Source organism: Zalophus californianus, chromosome 4, assembly GCF_009762305.2.
Source record: "Zalophus californianus isolate mZalCal1 chromosome 4, mZalCal1.pri.v2, whole genome shotgun sequence".
Lineage (NCBI taxonomy): Eukaryota > Metazoa > Chordata > Mammalia > Carnivora > Otariidae > Zalophus > Zalophus californianus.
Genome location: NC_045598.1, coordinates 135601761 through 135622082, shown reverse-complemented (window position 1 = coordinate 135622082; position 20322 = coordinate 135601761). Strand labels below are relative to the sequence as shown.

At 34.9% G+C, this 20322-nt stretch overlaps 1 pseudogene; it reads left to right on the top strand.

The window, feature by feature from the left end:
• Nucleotides 1–775: 775 nt before the first annotated feature.
• Nucleotides 776–18179, top strand: LOC113925742 (annotated as a pseudogene).
• Nucleotides 18180–20322: the final 2143 nt, after the last annotated feature.

Below are 20322 nucleotides of genomic sequence, written 5' to 3'. Positions count from 1 at the left end.
TAAGGACCGACTGAGCCACCCAGGCAGCCCTAGCTGCTCCTTCTTAATTGTGGCTAGTAAGTTACACTTGAGTGATCTGCCCGACTTACTTTCCCTACAAAAGGCTCTGAGAAAACACTACCAGTAAACAAACAAAATAGACATTTCATTGTTGTACAGGTTGATTCATGGACTTTATCAATTGGTTTCTATTAAAGTTGAGTTTGCCCATCTGGCATATGGAACTATGTGATATACTCAGAGCTTGTCATAAGAATCAGTTTACATACGTGTCCATGAGCCTTTTACAGATGAGGGAAGAAGAGATGGAGGCCAGATAATGTATATAAAAATGAAGTTTGGACATATTAAGTAATCCACATACTACCAGAAGAATTTTCATTAAAAGCCCTTGAGAAGGCTAGCATACATAACAATCAGCTTCAGCTAGGAAAGCACATAGATTTCTGCTCTTTCTCTCAGGACAGGTGTATCTATGGGCATATGGCTGGGGAAACACTGAAATCTAACCCTTAAGTGCTGTACTCAATCTTGCTTCCTTAGGACAGTTTCAGCTGGTTTTGGAGAAGTTTTGCGTAAGCTATAAATACTAACTTAAATTGATGCACTGTTTGCTTTTATGTACCAGGCACTATTCTAAATGTAATTCCATTAATTTCATTTAACTTAAAAAAAAATGTTAGAGTCCTAGAAGACGTTCTATAGATAAGGTGCTGAAAAAGTAATGATCAATTGAATTATTCTCCAGAAAATGGGCAATAAGTTGATAAGGAAGATGTGGGTCATTAAAAAGTCACTAGAAACATTTGTTGCCAGCAGTTGCCACAACTCCAAAAAGAAGCAGCTTGTGGTAGCTGCTGTCAGTGAGAATCACCATGAACAAGAATCACCATGTTATCCGACTGGGTTTACTGAGACAAAGAAGTGGCTTTAGGAAGCACTAAGAGGAGCCAGCATTTTGATCATAATACTCTCCCATTTAAAACACTGCTACAGCTTCATGCTGTTTATAAAGTTTGGTACTTAAAATGGGCCATATGGCTTTCAGGCTCTGTCAATCTCAAAAGTTTCATTTTTCCTTATTACACACTGAAATCCAGTTGTGCTGGTTTTCTTTTTGTTCTTAGAATGCCCTAAACTCCTTCCTTCCTTTGTCAGGGTCAGGTACATTCTGTCCCTTGACCTTGAGTGCTCTTCCTCCACCCTTCCTTGCTCCCACCATCTCCGATCCTTTATCTCCTTCCTTTCTCAATATCATCTTCAATTACATGTTCTCAGAAAGCCCTCTCCACCTCCACAAGAAGAAGGAAGGCTCCTTTGACATATATCCTCATGTGTCCTGTATATTCTCACAGGATTTAAAATAATTGTAAATACACATACATTTGTCTCCTTACTTGCCCAATGTGAACTTTTCTCACCAAATTGTATGTGGGCAATTTATCATGTTCAGCATTATATTCCAGGTACTTACCCTAGTGCCTGGCAAGGCCTTATAATCATGTGTCTGGTATATGTAGGTAAGTGAATGAATGAATAAAAACATAATGAACTCCCACAAATGAACATTAGGACAGCACTAGACTGATAAACTTATAAGTGATTCAGTGATGATAAACAGATAAAAAAGTGAAAATTATTATTTTCCTTTCTTTTTGGAAAATTCCTTTAACCATTCTTTAAGGGTAGGTAGGCTGGGGACAAATTCTTAGTTTTCCTGCATCTCAGAGTGAATTCATTCCTGAAGATATTTTTGCTGTATATAAACTTCAGGATTGATAGTTCCTTCCTTTCAGCACTTGAAAAATGATGCGTACTTTCATCTGACTCTATACTTTCAGATCAGAAATCTGCTCAACCTTTGTTTTCCTCTGGGCAATCCTAGATTCCTCTAGATATCTAGGAAATGTCATTTCTCTTTAGCTGCATTCATGATTTTTCTTTGCTTTTGGTTTCCAGAAGTTTGATTATGATGTATTTTACTATGGATTCCTTTGGGTTTATTGTGCTTTGGTTTTACTCAGCATCTTGAATCTAATCATTTAGGCACTTAGCCAAATGTTGAAAAATTTCAGCCATTGTTCCTTTGAACAATTTTTCAACCCCTTGCTCTTTTTTTCCTCTCCTCTGGGATTCTGACAACATGAATGTTAGATCTTTTGATATTGGTCTACAGGTCACCAAAGCTCTTTTTGTGTTTACTGTTCAGATTAAGTAATTTCTTTTTTTTTTTTTAAATCTATTTATTTACTTGAGAGAGAGAGAGCACAAAAGCATGTGTGAGTGGGGGGAGGGGCAGAGGGAGAGAGAGAATCCTCAAACAGACTCCCTGCTGATCATGGAGACTGATGGCTCAATCCTAGGACCCTGAGATCATGACCTGAGTTGAAATCAAGAGAACCGACTAAGACACCCAGGTGCCCCCAGATTAGGTAATTTCTTTGTCCTATCATCAAGTTCATGATTGTTTCTTCTGTCATCTCCAATCTCCTATTGAGCTTGTCCAGTGAGATTTTATTTCATTTTTTTATATTTACCTATCTACAAGTTCCATAGTTTCTCTTTGTTTTTTTTTAAATACATTCCATTTTTTGCCAAGATTTTTCTGTTTTTTTTTCATTTATTATAAAAGAGTTCATCATTGCTCACTGAAGTAAGTTTATGATTGCTACTTTCAAAAACTTTGCCAAATAATTCCAGTATATCTGAGTTGGATATCAGTGTTGGTATCTACTGATTATCTTTTCTCATTCAAACTGTGATTGTTTTGGTTCATGGAATGATTTTTGATTTTTGACTGCATTCTAAATATCTAGGATATGTTGTAAGATCCTGGGCCTATTTCATCTTCTTTTTCAGCCAACAGTCACTCTGTTTAGCTCTAGCACACAGATCCGGGTGTAATGAAACCACACATGGATGTTCATCTTCCTACTGGGCCCCACTGACTCTACTCCTGAAAAAGTAGAGCATGGCATTGCATTACCTTCTTGCTGCTGAATGGGTATAGAAACTCAGCTCCCTTGTGAGCCCCACTAATACTACCTTATCAGGGAAAGCAGAGCGCCCACTAGCACTACCTCATACCACCTCATACTGCCTCATTGCTGACAAGGTGGAGGACAGTGGGGATGGAGGTTCATGCCTCCTATGGGCCTCACTGACACTGGGAAAAATGAAGAAACAGGGTGCTGTTTAGACCAACTTGCACTACCCTATTCTACCTTCTTGCTGCCTTGTGGATGAAAGGTCAGCTCTTTGCTTGGTCCAACTAAGAACAGTCTGGTGGAGTAATCAGAGCACTATCTGTTGCTGCCAAGGGGTGGGGTGGAAATTTGGCTCTTGTGTTCAATCCCCCTGATGGGGGGGGCAGAAGGGAGACTTTTTCCATTGGTATTTAAATGGAATAAAGCAAATACTGTTTACTAATCTATCTGGCCACCCATATCCTTCTCCTTTGGCTAGATGGAGCAGGTTTATCTTAGGTCTTTTTTGTCTGTATCTTTTGGTGGTTCCAGGTTGTAAGCCCTGGTTCCTCATACTGGCCATATAACAAGGCAAAACAAACAAACAAAAACAAACCCAGGGAATTCATTATCTTTTCATTCTTCAAATTCCATGGTCCTTAGTCCATCTTTTTCTTTCTACAATTCAGTCTTCCCGTGTTGTATTGTATACAAGTTTTTAAGTAATGAGGAAGAAAACTAGAGGAGAGGCTATTTTATTTCAGCCCAAACTAGAGGTCTCTTAAAGTTATTATTTTAATATATTCCTTGGTTATTTTATTATTATATTTTTCCATTAGGACATTTGGTGAAGATGTAGGATTAAGAACCACAGAAAGTTGGGCGCCTGGGTGGCTCAGTTGGTTAAGCAACTGCCTTCGGCTCAGGTCATGATCCTGGAGTCCCGGGATCGAGTCCCACATCGGGCCCCCTGCTCGGCAGGGAGTCTGCTTCTCCCTCTGACCCAACCCCCTCTCATGTGCTCTCTCTCTCTCTCAAATAAATAAAATCTTTAAAAAAAAAAAAAAAAAAAAAAGAACCACAGAAAGTGATTTTATTGTGACCTAGTCCTAGATTTCTGATCATAGATAAGGCCTAGAAAAAAGAGTGATTTCTAAATAGAAAATAAGTTAAAAAACTTGCTTCATTTCTAACTTGCTTAATTTCATATTCACTAAGTAATGTACTTTAGTAATTATATATTTTTTATTCAACACATACTCTGTCTTACTTTATACACTACATGCCAAGCACTGTGTTGTTCCAAAGCATAAGAAGAAAAAGAATGAATAAAACTAAAAAATTGAAATATAAAAATAGAGTAATGTAATTAAAGAATGAATTAATACATCAAAAGGGCATTATGCTGGGATGCCTGGGTGACTCAGTTAAGTGTCCACCTCTTAATTTTGGCTCAGGTCATGATCTCAGGGCTCTGAGACTGAACCCTGCATCAGGCTCCACGCTGGGAGTGGAACCTGCTTAGAATTCTCTCTCACCCTCTCCCTCTGCCTTTCCCTCTCTCTCTCTCTCTCAAAAAAAAAAAAAAAAAAAAAAAGAGTATGCTAAGATCTCATGTTAAGTGTTCTGAAAATAAAATAAAAATAAAAGGAATGCCTAATAAGAAAAATAGTTGCTAAGTAGTTGAGACAAACTTTCAAATTGCTCAGCTCCTGGGTGACATATATAAGGAAACAATTTAATTTACCAGTCTTATATTTTCCAAGTTGTTTTTATTATAATGAAGTATTCTTTGTGAGAAAATCAGTAGAGCTGGAAAGTAGAGTTGCCATTTTCTCAACCATCATGCTGAGTGGGGGGATATATAACCCTATATTATGTCTTTGACAGCTTTAGAAATTGCAAATTCTGTGCCCTCTGTGAGAATTCTCACCTCCTATCAAGAATCAAATGCAGGGGCGCCTGGGTGGCTCAGTTGGTAAAGCTCAGTTGGTTAAGCATCTGCCTTCGGCTCACGTCATGATCCTGGGGTCCTGGGATCCAGCCCCACATCAGGCTCCCTGCTCAGCGGGGAGCCCGCTTCTCCCTCTTACTCTACTGCTCCCCCTGCTTGTGCTTTCTCTCACTCTCTCCCACTCTGTCAAATAAATAAATAAAGTCTTAAAAAACAAAAAACAAAAAAAAAAAACTTGAGTTAAAAAAAATAAAATGGCATTCCCTTTCTCATGTTCTTAGAAAAGGATTTCACTCCCTATATATATCTCTCTACACATATATTTCTTTAAAAAGTTGATTTGTTTAATAATATGAATGGATTCACCCATAAGCAGGCAGGAAACAAGATTTTCATTGTAGACATGAAAGACACCCTGAGACTTTTAAATCCAAAAGCTTTACACCAAGCAGTGTTTGATCTCACTTCCAGTGTAGTATGATTTTTCCAGCACCATCTTTCTGTATGGGTTTAGAACTGGTGAGCCAGTAGGTAAAGGTAGCTATAGCTGAGGAGCTCCAAAGAAATAGGGCTAATTATAGATCCACAAATTATATCTTCAAGGAAGACCTATATGTATATATGTGTGTGTGTATATATATATCCCTACATATATTTGTTTACATATAAAGCTACATATCTATCTGTACATCTTTCTATCCATTTATCTATATAGGTAGATATAGATAGATCCCTAAATATGCAATGCAGACATAGTGGCATTATACATATTTTATATAATCATATAGAAGGTGTCAGTATCCATGATCTATATCCATAAGCAGCTTTTTCTTTTATTCTTTAAAGAATGTGTGTTCTTGCCAGCTTAAATTAGCAAACCGTTAGTTGTTAATGTTTTAAAAAATGGAAATAAACTGGAAATTTTATTTAGCAAATTAACTCTTTATTAGCAGAAGGATTCTATATTGCATAATAATGAAACTAAGTTTGTGCTAGGAATCAGCAATGTGAGTATTAATTCTTTCATTACAACTCATGACTGTAGGCAAGTTAGAAAATCTCCCAGAGTGTCACATTTCTCATTTGGAAGTGGTTTTTGTGGGTATGTGATGGAATACATTACCTCTACAATCCTTTCTAGCTCTCAAGTTTTTCAAAATATAAACTTTAAAATTTGCAGACTAATTCTTTAGAGATGCTAGAAATGAAATATTGCTCAAATCCATCAAAAACAAGCCAATTGTCTATTTAGGAATAGGAAGAATGAGTGTTTAACACTATCTCCCCTAGTACATTTTTACTTTCTTGGATTCACTAAGATTTACAATAGCATTCTTCCTTGGTCCTAGCCTTCTATGACGGCCGCAGCTGTGCCTTCTCTGAGCCCTCTCCACTGTGGTGGGTGGCCTGCTGTTTTGCTTTAGGAGGCCTCAGAGAGGCTCTTGCTGATACTTAAGACCGATCTCTCAAACTTGAGCCTTATCTCTCTAATGAATGCCTGTTCACCCTCAGAGCCAAATGCCCAGGGAGAACCAAACCTCTTGATCCTTGCTTTATGAACAACTACTTATTGGATCTCAGGGTCAGAAGCTCTGTGATGTAGTCACTCTGGTATTGTACTCTCTCCAGGAAATCTAAGGTTCAAACAGCCCCTGCGGCCACTAACTGCTATGGTGATAGATGGCCTCAAGCTGGTTTGACTGTTCCAGACTTCAGGTATGTGAATTCCTGTAAGTCTGGACTGGCAGCTTCACTGCTCTAAAGCTGCAGTGTCCTTCCGTCTCTCTGGGCAGCCCGTCTTTAATGAGGTGCTTTCCCAACACCTTGGCTTCCATGTTCTCTAGGCCTCTTTCGGCTAGTCCAGGCAAAGCCCAGAGAGAACTACCATGTTTTTAGTGCCCTTCCACAGCACCTATTTTAGTCTCATACTTCTTTCAATAAGAACAGAAAATGCATATAAAAGCCATACATAGTCAAAGCTAAAAGCTAATTTTTGCCTTTAGACTAATTATGTCTCACTCAGGGCAAGTTAAGCCATAAAAATTAAGAGTAGTGAAAAGCATCCAATGAACATTAATATCTTTAATTACTGTGGTTACAGAGAATGAGAGCTCATTCTTCCTTGCTGTCTGTTAGGAATTTTCAGGAGGAACACAGGTTTGAAAGATATGCTATTCCATTATCTGCTTAGGGACAATAACAAATATTCACATGTTCACAAAAAGTATTTTCCCACAGAATTAGTCATGACAGCTTTACTGCTTCTTCAATTTAATTTTTCTCAAGTTTATCTTCTTTTATATTTTTGTGATTTAAGTTTATCCTTTAAGTTTCATAACATTTTACTATAAACTTACCAAATGATGTATTTGTAACATTTTTGCATAAAATACACAATCTGTTATTTTTATAGAAAAAGGCATAGTAAATAGTTATGTAATCAAGGGTAGCACATAAGATTATCAACTCTTAAATCTAAAATAGCACCATGTTTGCAGAATTAAATCCAGTTTTTCCCCTCTCTTCGAGAGTGAACAATTACAATTATCTTTATCTCTCCTTACCCAACCTTCAATTACACCAACAGTCTAACAGAGAAAATAATAATTATTTACCAAAAAAAAAATGTTTAAAAATACAAATTAGTTTCTTAGTTAACCTAGAATTTTCAAATGGGGAGAACAAGCATAAAGCATTCTGTTTGAGTCTAACGAAATTTGGAAAAGGTAATTCCAGTACTATGAAATCTCTCTTTTAGATCCCACCAGATGCACATTAAAAAAAATAACCATTGTTAAAAAAAAAAAAAAAAAAAAAAAAAAGCCATACATCATTACTACATTCTTATTACACCATGATATATTGGTCTGATGCTGTGGTATTTTTCTGCTGAGCAGGACAGGCATTTACCTCCATTCATAAGATAATCAGATGCTGCCCATTGCCTTCTGAAAGGAATCTGAATGTATAGCTTATCCTGAACCGCTTTTTAACTCTTATGTGAGAGTAGGAAGGAAATTCAAGGAAATAGTTAAATAGCCCTATAGAAAGAGAGATATAGAAGTGTTAGATATAGATTAAGGTAAAATGAAGATTGGCAGTTTTCTGCTCTAGATGTACTAGTGTTAATATATCCTATTCTGGAGATGACCACTCATTGAATCAGGGTTTGGTTTTTTGGGGTTTTTGTTTTTGTTTTTTTTGGTCCGTTTACTCTTAACATTTGAAAAAAAAATGTTAACATTTAAATATTATATTGATGTTTTGAGTTTATGTTTAATGCAAAACTACCACTTTATATCTAATTGGTTAAATAAATTGTATACAAAAATAAATACTTAGTATAGAACTGAAGGACATAATAATTATTTCTCCTCCAGGAAAATGTCTATTCCTTCTCACAAACACAAAACAAAACTGAGGTGAACTGTAATATAAAATGCAAAGGAGAATATAGCACTGGACAGTCCTGAGACTTCTCAAAAGAATCAGAGAATCAACATTTACCATGAAGTCATTTACTGAAGACAGACAGTGATTAAAGACACCTAAGAGTTACCTGGGTATTTTGGGGTATTTTAAACACTCCACGACTAGCAATGAATAAACATCAAATATCAATAAATAGGATTTAAATGCCAAAATGTTGTGGATGTTGGTACGTAGGAGCGGTCACGGTAAAGGAGACAGCAGGACAGGTGCATATGTGGAATAAAACCCAGTCTTGCTTAATATGCTTCTGAATAGTGTTTGCTAAATTTCATTTAACGTTTTTCTAAATTGGTATTCCCGGGTAAGATTGGTCTGGATTTCTCTTTATATTTATTCATTTGTTTGTGTGTTTGGGGCTAGCAGGGGACGATGTAGCAGATGGAGTGTATCTTTTATCACTGGTGGTGTTAGTATTTTGTCACCTTCATAGAAAAGTTGGAAGCTCTCTTCTTTTTTCTATGCTCTTGAGGATTTTAAATAGCTTTGAAATTAATTGTTTCTTGATAAATGACTCTGGGAAACAGTCCATTTTTTGAGCATAGTTCTTTGATCCATCTGTTACTCTGATGGCTTAGATTATCTGCTCAGATTATCTATCTGTTCTGTGATTGGTGGTGGCAGTTTATATTTTCCTAAAAAAGAAAAAAAATTATATATCACCTAGGTTTTCAAATGTGTTGGCATAGAATGGAGAAAATTAGTTTCACACGATTTAGTTAACATCCCTATATCTGTGATTATTGCTGTTATCAGTGTGTATGTCATGTATTTTCATGCTATTGATTTTCACCTGTTTAGCTTAAAATATCATTTATAAATTTTATTGTCTTGTTTTTCTCTCCAAAAATGGATCATCGATTTATTAGGTCTACTAATTTATTTATTATAACTTCTTTATTTCTGTCTACATGTATTGTTTCTTTTCAGCTTTTCTTATGTTAATTTTGTAATTTCTAATTTATTGAGTTGGATAGTTACCTCATCTATTTTCACTCTTTTCTTTCCATTGATACAAGTATCTTAGACCACGAATTTTCTTCCTAAAAAGCTTTGGCTTTATTCTATAAGTTTAGAGAGGGAGATTTTAATTATTTTCCATGTGTTATATACACATACACATGCAAATAATTGTTACACATACTATTTGTATACATGATATAGTATATAGAGCATATACAATTATATATATATATATATTTAAAATCGCAAAAAATATTCACAAATATTTCACCAAAGAAGATACATAATTAAGTAATGCAGTATTGTGATTTATAATAAGAAATACATATTTGTTCTTACTTCCTGTTCCTGGCACAGAGCTCCTAAAATCCTTGGAACTTCCTAAGAGAGAAATAAAAGTGTCTTTTGTTATGTTAATGAGGTGACTTTTAGGGAGCCCTAGGTAACCTAAGGATGGAGATTGGTTGCCAGGGGAACCAACCATGTGATTAGTGGGTTGGACTTTCAGGCTCATTCTCCACCCCACCTCCAGCGAGGGGAGAGGGGGGCTGGACATCAAGTTCAATCAACAATGGTCAATGATTTAATCAGCTATGCCTATGTAATGAAGCTGCTATAAAAACCCAATGGAATGGGGTTTTCAGAGCTTCTAGGTTGATGAACACATAGAGATGTGAGAGAGTGGGGCACCCAGAGAACATGGAAGCTGGGGTGCCGGGTTGCAAGAGCACCTGGTTCCAGGTGTACTAAAAAGACCAGATTTGGCCCCTCACCACTGATGAAATCCAATGGTGAAAAATGAGTGGTGGTGCAACAAGAAAGGAATTTATTTCAGTGAGGTCAACACTGGGAAAACAGCAGACTGCCATTTCAAAGACTGTCCCCAAAATGCTGACTATACCTCCAGTTTTATAGAAGGAAAATGTAGGGAACAGGTGAATGGGTCTGTGCAGACAGACAGAAAAGGTCAAATTGATCACTGTCATGGAGTCAGTCAGGGGCAAATCTTGCTGGCTCAGGGGTAGTTTTGCTTGAAGGGGTAGTTTTGGTTCCCATCCAGGGATGCTTTGCCCTCGGGGACTTCTGCCTAAGCCAAGAGACCAGCTGGAAAGAAGAACCCAATGGAGGCAGCAGAAGTCCTCTTTCAACCCTTTTACTGTAACTTATCCTATGCATCTCTTTCATCTAGCTGTTCCTAAATTATATCTCTTTACAAACCAGTAATCTAGTAAGTAAAATGTTTCTCTGAGTTCTGTGAGCGGCTCTAGCAAATTAGAACCTGAGGAGGGGAACGTCCTATCTACAGCTGGTTGGTCAGGAGCACAGATGACAACCCGGACTTGCATTTGACCTCTGAAGTGGGGGCACAGGGCTGACTTACAGGACTGAGCTCTTAACCTGCGGCATCTGATGCTATCTCCAGGTAGGTAATAATCAGGATTAAATGCTTGGTGGTGTTGAACAAAAGCACATACAGGAACTAATAAGTACATGACAAGATGATAAGCAAAGAAATGTAAATTAAATCTACAATGAGATACTATTCTTACCAACTAGATGAACTTTCAGAAATAGGACTAATAATAACAAACACTGGAGACAATGTGGAGAGATAAAACATTTCATACATTTCTGGGAGAATGTAAGATAGTACGGCCACTTTGGAAACAGTTTGGCGGTTTCTCAAAAAAAGTTAAACATAAATAACTATAGGACCCGGTACTCCTAGGATATATAAAAACATAAATCCACACACACAAATATTTGTGCATGAACGTTCACAACAGCATTATTTATAATAGCCAAAAAGTGAAAACAACCTAAATGTCCATCAATTGATAAATAGACAAAATGTGGTATATCTAACAGAATACCACTCAGCAATAAAAAGGAAAGAACTACAAGCCATACTACATTATGGATTAACTTCAGAAAATATTGTTCTAAGTGTAAGAAATTAGACACAAGAGACTACATATTGTATGGTTCCTTTTATATAAAATGTCCAACAAAGGTAATTTCACAGAGACAAAAAGTAGATTAGCGGATACCAGGACTGGAGACTGGCATGGGGATGGGAATGAGGTTGGATTATAAGTGGGCATGAATCTTTTTTGGGGAGATATAAAAATGTTCTCAAACTAATTTATGGTAGTTATTACATCAGTCGATAAGGTTACTAAAGAGCATTGAAATTGTATACTTGAAATGGGTTAATTTTATGACACTTGCATCTCAAAATTGCTAAATGTATATGTATATTTTTGGTTTGCACATTATTACTTTTCATAACTTCCTATATAATTTGTGTTTTCTTAAGTTAAATCAAAGGGTGTAGGCTTCATTAGTTTGGTTTTTCAACGCTGATTTAAGTGTTTTGTAATATTATGCATGGCCAAATTTTGGCATTTTTAAGAGGAGTATTTTTTATTATCAGTGTACAAAAACTTAAAAATTATACTACATATTGATAATATTATTTAGATTGTTTGCATATTTATTTTTGTTTTATCAATTAATATAAAAGAAAAAGAAAAACTTAACTTTTCTGTTATGAATGTGTTTCTGTTTTTCCTTGGGTTTCCTGATGACTCTATGGGTTCTATGACTGTATTACTTTGTGAGTGAGTAGTCTCTTTAATTTTCATTATAATCTTCATTTAATCTTCATTATAAATTACATTATTTGTTATTTTTTTATTTAATTATTTTGCCCCAAATTTAAGTTCTTTTGATTTAAAATTACTAACCTGACCTTTTGGTTTTTGTTCATTTGCATATTCCTGGAATGACTTTATCTTTTTTATATTTGGCTTTTCTGGGTTATTTTGTAATGTGCATATTTTGTATACAATATATTATTAGATTTTGTTCTTTCTTCTAATAGAGAGTCTTTTATTTTAAATGGTTGAGTAAGCCCATATACATTTATTTAAATGATATATATGCTTGGTTAATTATGTTATTTATTTTTTCCCACTGCTTCTTTTTAATATTTCACTGTATAAGCAATGCTTGTTTTCTTTTATGGAAGTTTATGTTGTTTTCCTGATAATATGGAATGTTAATACATTTTCTAGTGGTCTTCCTTATGACTATTGCTTCTAGCAGTATACTTAGTTATCTAAATCTTCAGACAGGCTCAACAGATTTCTTCTACTTGGTGCCAACCACTGCTTATTTTGTGTCAATCAGAAAAGATTAGGTTATACTGTGGTATAGAAGAATACAACCTTGCAGTGACTCATCACAACAAAGTTTATTTCTTGTTCAAAGTTCCCTACAGTTTGGGCATCTCTCCAAAGCAGCTGTTCACTATGTGGCAGCTTAGAATCCCAGGCTACTTCAGTCTCATGACGCCTACCTCTCAACACAATGCTCTATGGTCCATTCTGCAGGAAATGAGATCATGGAAGAGTCTTCATCAGGAATTCAATATGTCAGCCTGGAAGTGACAGCAGTCATTTCTGTTGACATCCCTTTGGCCATAAGCTTGGTCTTGGGAAGGAGAGAGTTTTTCTTGTAAGTATCAAGAAGGAGAAGTGAGCAAAATACCTACTCGATGAGTTCAACTCTATTATTTTCTTTAGTATCTACTTTTATATCTTTAAATAATCATTCTCATTTTATACTTTTATCACTTTGATACTTGATCATAAAATGAGTACTGATTACAAACTATGAGAAAACTAGACTGTTTATCTTCCACTTTCTGTCTCCTTCCAGCCTTATCTTTATGATTTATATGATTTCAGAGATTATAAATTCCTCACTGTCTTTTGAAATGCAAGGTCTAAGTTTGAATCCCAGAACTTCTTCACAGAGATATTTAATACTTATAATATATGACTTGGTATTACTATTTTGCTCTTCCAATATAGAAGTACAATTAAAACACAATGAAACTGATTAGATTCAAATCCTATTGGAATTAGTTTTTTGACTTTATTGTCACTCTTAGTCTTATTTCCATAATCATATTTTAAGCTCTTTGCAGTGGGAAGAGAAGTAACATTTTTCTATAACATCTAAGAAATAGGCACAAAAAAATTATTTTTCAGAATTGTTTTGTTTTGTTTTAATTAGCAACATGTTCAGTTCTGAATTTCCTTTCAGAGAGAATTCCTGAAGTTTTGGACCAATACAGACTGAATACATCAGACTAATAAGTGCAATGGTTACAAAATATGGTAAATGAAGGAGACTATGATTTCAAATTTAATTAGATCTTACTATCACTATATAGAATTGGAATGGGAATTGGAATGTAAAATAATACATTTTGTTTTAAATCAATGCTTGCTAAATTTTATTTTCTTCCTACTTTGACTTTTCAAACATACTATTCAAATTGAAAACTTGTTGAAATAAATACATACGATAAAATGGTAGGTAAGCGTTAGATTGGATCAGAGCAATGGTGCATAAATCACGTGATAGCAAATTATCCTCACTAAGAGGACAGAAAGAAAAAAGTTATCCTGTGGATCCTATTAGCTGTTAACTTATATATCTTCATTATATAGACATATAATGTGTGCATATATGCACGTATATATGTATATGCACAGATCCTAAAAGTAAATGAGACATATCCATTCAAGTTATTATTTTAAAAATATGAAGTGTTGTTTATCTACTTTATTAAGCTTTCAAATTTAATACACAAAATAGTACTTTTCAATATTATACTATCAGATAACATTAAAATTTACTAAGAACATTTTACATATCAGGTACCAAACATACAAACAGAATACAAAGGATGTTAAATTTTATTCAACAATGTCCAATGTAACTTCAGAGGTTAAAAATAAAACTTCTGACTATTGAAATAATGACAATGGAAAGTTGAGAAATGCTAATGAATTGCAGAAAAGCTGTCTATATTATTACAACAAAATCCACCAAGTTACCTATGAAAATATAATTTCAAAGTCTTACACTGCCATTTATTTCAGTGGTGAATGAAATTTTTTTCATAAGGAAATGAGATATCATAGGGCTTAAGTTTTAATAAAATTTTTTATTGAAGTAAAACTTACATAAAGAGAACAGGATCTATTTTGTCAGTGAACAAAGAGATTTCAACAAATTTTTAGATGCTGAAAGGAGCATCACAGTCAATTCCATAGATGGGCTTTAAAATATATTAGACACAGCTGAAGAAAATATCAGTGGACTAGAAAATAATGGACAGAAATACAGAAAGGCAAAATTATGGAAAATAGGCAAAACAATAGAAACAATGTAATATATGGCTTTGTATTGTGAAAATGTCTGACATGCGTGTATTTGGAATCTTAGAATGAAAAGAGAGAAAAGACAGAAATTTTATGGAGATAAATAATATAAAAAAATGTACAATACTATTTATGATGTCAACCTACATATCAAGAATCTCTATAGTATTAAAACAAGATAAATAAATATCATATTTAACTCTAACATACTAAACATTCTATAAATAAATCAAATAGAAAATATCCCGAGAAACAAACTGAGGTTTCTAGAGGGGTGGAGGGTGGGTTAGCCTGGTGATGGGTATTAAAGAGGGCACGTTTTGCATGGAGCACTGACTGTTATATGCAAACAATGAATCGTGGAACACTACATCAAAAACTAATGATGTAATGTATGGTGATTAACATAACATAGTAATAAAAAAAAGAAAGAAAAAAAAGAACAACTAAAAGGGGGGAAATTAACTTATTTAAAGGAGAAAAATAAAACTAAATGCTGATATCTTAACAAAATTGATCGAAGAACAAAGACCTGTGGAATAACGTCAAAAAAATGTTTGCCCATTTTCCTCATTATGAACCAACTTTCTATAATGTCCAAAATGTAAACTCATAAACTTGCACAGATTGGCCCTTCAAATTAAACACATTCTCTCATTTAGTTAAATTCAGGACCATGATTCAGGCGTTCTCATAATAGTAATTTTTAGACTATTTTTATTCCCTTTAATTTGGGATATTTTAATATTATCTTTGGTTTATAAAGCTATTTTATTTCTACTTTTCATATTCTAGAGTATAAACCCACATAATTAAACTAACTTTTAAGTTGGCATTTTAAATTATATACTGTATCGTTTCTTCCCTGTACTATTTTTCTGAGCTCTTTTTCTCCAGAGCAGAAGTGAGTGTTCTCTTATTTAAGTATCCATCCCTATAATACAGTATTTCTGTATTAATGTTGATTCCATTATTCTGAAACTTTTTAATCATGATTTTTCTAAAAACTCCAAGCTCTTTGAGAGCACAAATACTGCTTCTTCTGTTCATCATCTACCAAAATGCGTGGCACAGAATAAGTACTCAATAAATGTATGATTTATATATAAATGAATAAAGAAGTGTTAATCCAATCCCTACTTATTTTACACCTTTTAAAGATTCAAATGACTGTGACTAATTCCCAATCCATATGCAGTGAGAGATTTAATCTTCTTCCCAACGTATCTGATCAGGATTCCATGGAAGGGAATGCTATTCATTACCTAGTAGATTAAAGTTCATCTATAACGTAATACATGAAGAACATTTTGTGCAATGAGTAAATAAAAGGACATGAATATTCTGAAAGAGAGATTCTGTCATCTTTTCATAAACTGCTGCTGATATATTATAACCTTGCGAGGATCGATGCCATTTATCAATTTAGAAGGCAGAGAAATTAGTAGCAGGGCTGGTCTCACTTTGGTCTCAATTTCAAAAAAAACAGACTTCCAAATTTACTGATTTTCCACCTTCATTTTTCCATTCATCCAGAATGTGGGTGGAGAGTCAGTACTCTTAGGTTTTATACTGTTCTGCTTTTCTCAGGAGATGAAGCCTAACCATGCTGCCATAAAATATTAAAGGGATGGTAGAAGCAAAATGATTTATAAACAAAAATCTACAGAGGTCTCCATTCTTAGGGAGAACAGTATCTATAAATAAAAATCTATAAAAGTCTAATTCCAAAATAGTGTTTTTTAGATCTTCCTTTTAAGGGTGAATTATTTCTAAGTTTCAAAATAAGAATACCTTTCTACTCCATTTGTAATCTGCTTCTATTTCTCATATTTACTTAAAATGTATTATCACTTAAACAAAACTATCAAATAACTTTTTGTCTGGTATTTGTGATTATAAGCTGTTTATCTCTTCACCGTCATAAAATGTATTCTCTATATCCTGTCATATAAATTTCGGATCTTGATTTAATCAGCTGAATTGTCAACCTGACAAATGGGGTCATCATTGAGACTGGTTCAGTATGTCACACCATCCAGGTTCTATGTTGTGGGGGAAATGTAAAATAACATTCTTACCAACAATGAACAAGGGTTCCCTTTTCTCCACATTCTCACTAACACTGTTATTTCTTGCCTTTTGGATAATAGCCATCTTAACACATATGAGATGGCATCTCATTGTGCTTTTGATTTATACTTGCCTGATGATTAGTGAGGCTGGGTACTTTTTTCTGTATCTGTTAGCCATCTCTATGTCTTCTTTGGAAAAATCTCTGAGTCTCCTGTGAGTCTGAAGAAGTGACTGAGCTTGTGGGCAATACGGGCTTCTCATTAGACCAGATCCAGTGGCTCAAGTGGAGGTTTGAGCAGCTAAGTGGAGACCAGCCCACTATTCCTAAAGAGGACCTCAACAAAGTCCCGGACCTGGAACTCAATCAGATGCTATCCAAAATACATCATGACTTCTTCAGTAACAGGAACCTTGGCAAAATGTCTATCTGCCTGGCTCACAAGATCAACTTTTCGCACTTCCTGACCCATCATGTCATACTTCTGACCTGTCCATACAACCAAGGAGAAAGAGCAGGTATAGTATGCTAGAAAGGAAAGCTGAGATTTCTGTTTTACACGTATGTAATGTCCACATCACCCTGGAATAATATGAAAATGTGGCCAAAGAGGTCTTGAGAAATTGCCACAAGGAGAAGGATTCTGCTCAATGCATTGCAGATAGGGCCATGATGGTGGTGGCTAGCATCTGCATGGGGCAGATGGAGCATGATCAAGTGTAAGAAGGAGTCACCTTCAATGACTTCCTGAAGATCTTGCAGGGGATAGACATCAAGAACAAGATGCACATCTGCTACATTAACACAGAAACAATTGCTCTTTGTTACTCACCCACCACCTCCCCAACAGAGAAATTGTACTTTGCCCCAGGGCAGCCTCCCCAGATGCATGGAGCGCTGAGGCCCATTAGGCATCTTTTTGCTACAGCTCTGAATGTTTTCTTGTTGGTATGTTCTTGTTTTATTACATACTGCGTTTGTATGTTGGAGGTGGGGAGGGGAGAGGGGAAGGGAGACAGATAATTTTTCTTTTAGTTTAGAGGTTCTTGGCCCATGATAAACCAAATTCAGACCTAACAGGTTGGACTGCATATTTTCCAGAGATTCTAGACTTTGAGTAAGATACAGTAACTGGATAGAACATTTAGGTTGACTCCCTGTGAGAGACGCAAGTGTATTCAGCACATGAGAAAAAGGTTGCAAATGGATATTTAAGAGCCGTAAAGTGTAGACTGTAGCAAAGCCTACTATTTGCCCCTAATACCTAAGCTTTTTCTTCTATATCAATAGAAAAAAATGTTAGTTGAGCAAATGGCTCCCCATAGAGAGACTATATTTCTCAAGATTACCTACAGCTAAGTGTGGTTATGTGTCTAACTTCTGTTCCATAGCATATGGGCAGAAGTTACATGTACAGTTTCTAGTCAGTGCCCTTAACACGAATAACCATGTCTTTGTATTTCTTCTTTCTGTAGTTGGAGTGGGGATAAAATGACAAAAACTGGAATAAGCTTTTCAGACCAGAATATGGAAGCTAGATATTGAGGGTGATTAGCAACAAGGTAGATTAAGTCTGGGCTTCCAGTGACTTCATGGAGAAAAGCCTTAAAAACAGAGAAACTTCTACATGAATAAAATCAAATAAAATAAATGAGCAGTAAACTTTCATAATGTTTAAGCTCTTGTGAACTATGGCTATTTGTCTCAATAGCAAAACCAACATCCTAACTAATGCCATCAGATTTTGGAGATTAAATTGGTTTACTATTTGGCAGGTACTTTATTTAAAAAATAATATCTATGATAAAGAAAAAAAGTCTTCAAATATATGGGCAAGGAAAAAAAATGTCCACAAAGTGAATACAACCAGTCTGGCTTAAAAACCAGATCATTATGGCAATATCTTCCTAATGTTTCCTTGCCCAAAGGCTGATTCAAAAATTTTATAACAAGAAAAATTATTTTTTGTATATGAAAGAACTAAAAATCATTCTCAGCTGGGAAAGGCCATATTACCCATATTATTCCACCAATGGTTTTCTTTTTATTAAAAGTATACAGACCATATATGAATATGAATTGCATCATCCTCATTATATGTCAAAGTCCTAACCTCAAGTACCTGAAAATGTGATCTTATTTGGAAATGGGATCATCACAGATATAGTTAATTAAGACAAGGTCATAGTGGAGTAATGCAGATCCCTAATCCGATATGACTGGGGTCCTTATGAAAAGGGGAAATTTGGACACAAAACACACATACAGGGAGAGCACCATGTGAAAATGAGGGCAGAGATTGGAGCAATACATCAGAAACCAAAGAATACCAGAGTGCCAGCAGATAACCAGAAGCTGGGAGAAAGACACAAAACCAATCCTTTACAGCTCTCAGAAGGAACCAACCCAGCCAGCACCTTAATCTCAAACTCCTAGGCTCCAGAACTATAAAGCAATACATTTCTGTTCTTTAAAACACCCAATTTGTGGTACTATGTTACAACAGTCCTAGCAAACCAACACACCTATTCAATTGACATAGTAAGAAAATAAAGAAGTAATGAATGGAAAATCCATCATATTAAAAGACTAATTGTGGATATTGAAACTGGTTAAACTTGGAAATAATCTCTAAAATGATTATTGAAAATATGGTTACAGAACAGAATGCAAATGTCAAAATGCTATCTCAAGAGAGAAGTAATAATGTTAAGACAAAATATGCATGCCTGCACATGAATGATAACTCAAATACCTTTATTAACTACAATTTGAAATGTTTGCCCTTAACTCAGAAATCTTCCTCCATAAATATATAAAAACAGAATTGTAAATATTTATTTCACGAAACATGAGTGTATCAGTACACAAAACTGAAACAGCATTTACTCAGGAATAAAGCTCATGGTCACTGGAAGTGCACTTTGATTCTTAAAAAAACTGAGAAATTAATAAGTTGGACACGCGACCTTTATGATCTTTGGTTCTACTTCAGAACTTTAAGTGTAAAGCCTTAAAATTTAAATGTTGTGCTTTGAAATTATCTTTAAAGGGTAATGTATAACTGAATGTACAAGCATTTTATTCATACTTGATTTATACAGCAGGTTTAATATTTATTCAACAAAGCTTTGCATCTAATAATGAGCACACTTGATGCTTTTAAAAGCTTACCAAATACCACCTAATTTTTTTTTAAAGGTGTTGGAATTCAACTCCAGTATTTAGCTCATTCCATACTATGTGTCTCTCTGCTTAAAATAGGCTTTATTTGAACTGAAAAAAACAAAAACATTTTGTGAACTTTATACAAATATTTCATTTCATGCATGTATTTATTTTAAAAACAGAGTAGTTAAATTATTTCCTCTCACCTATTTATTTCTTTTTCATGAAGCAATTTATTTATTTATTTATTTTTTTTTCCAGTTTGTGCTTCAACTCTGGGTTTTGTTTCCTTGATGTTCTTTCAAATGTAAGTAGATTCTCCTGGTGGTCCCAAGTGACAGAGTAACTTATTTTTGCAGTAGCAATATTTTGTTATTCTGCTAAGCTCATGCAGTAACCTGAAACTGTTCAACTGAGTCTGCTCTAAATATAAGTCCTGCCTAACTTTCAACTTTTTATAAGCCT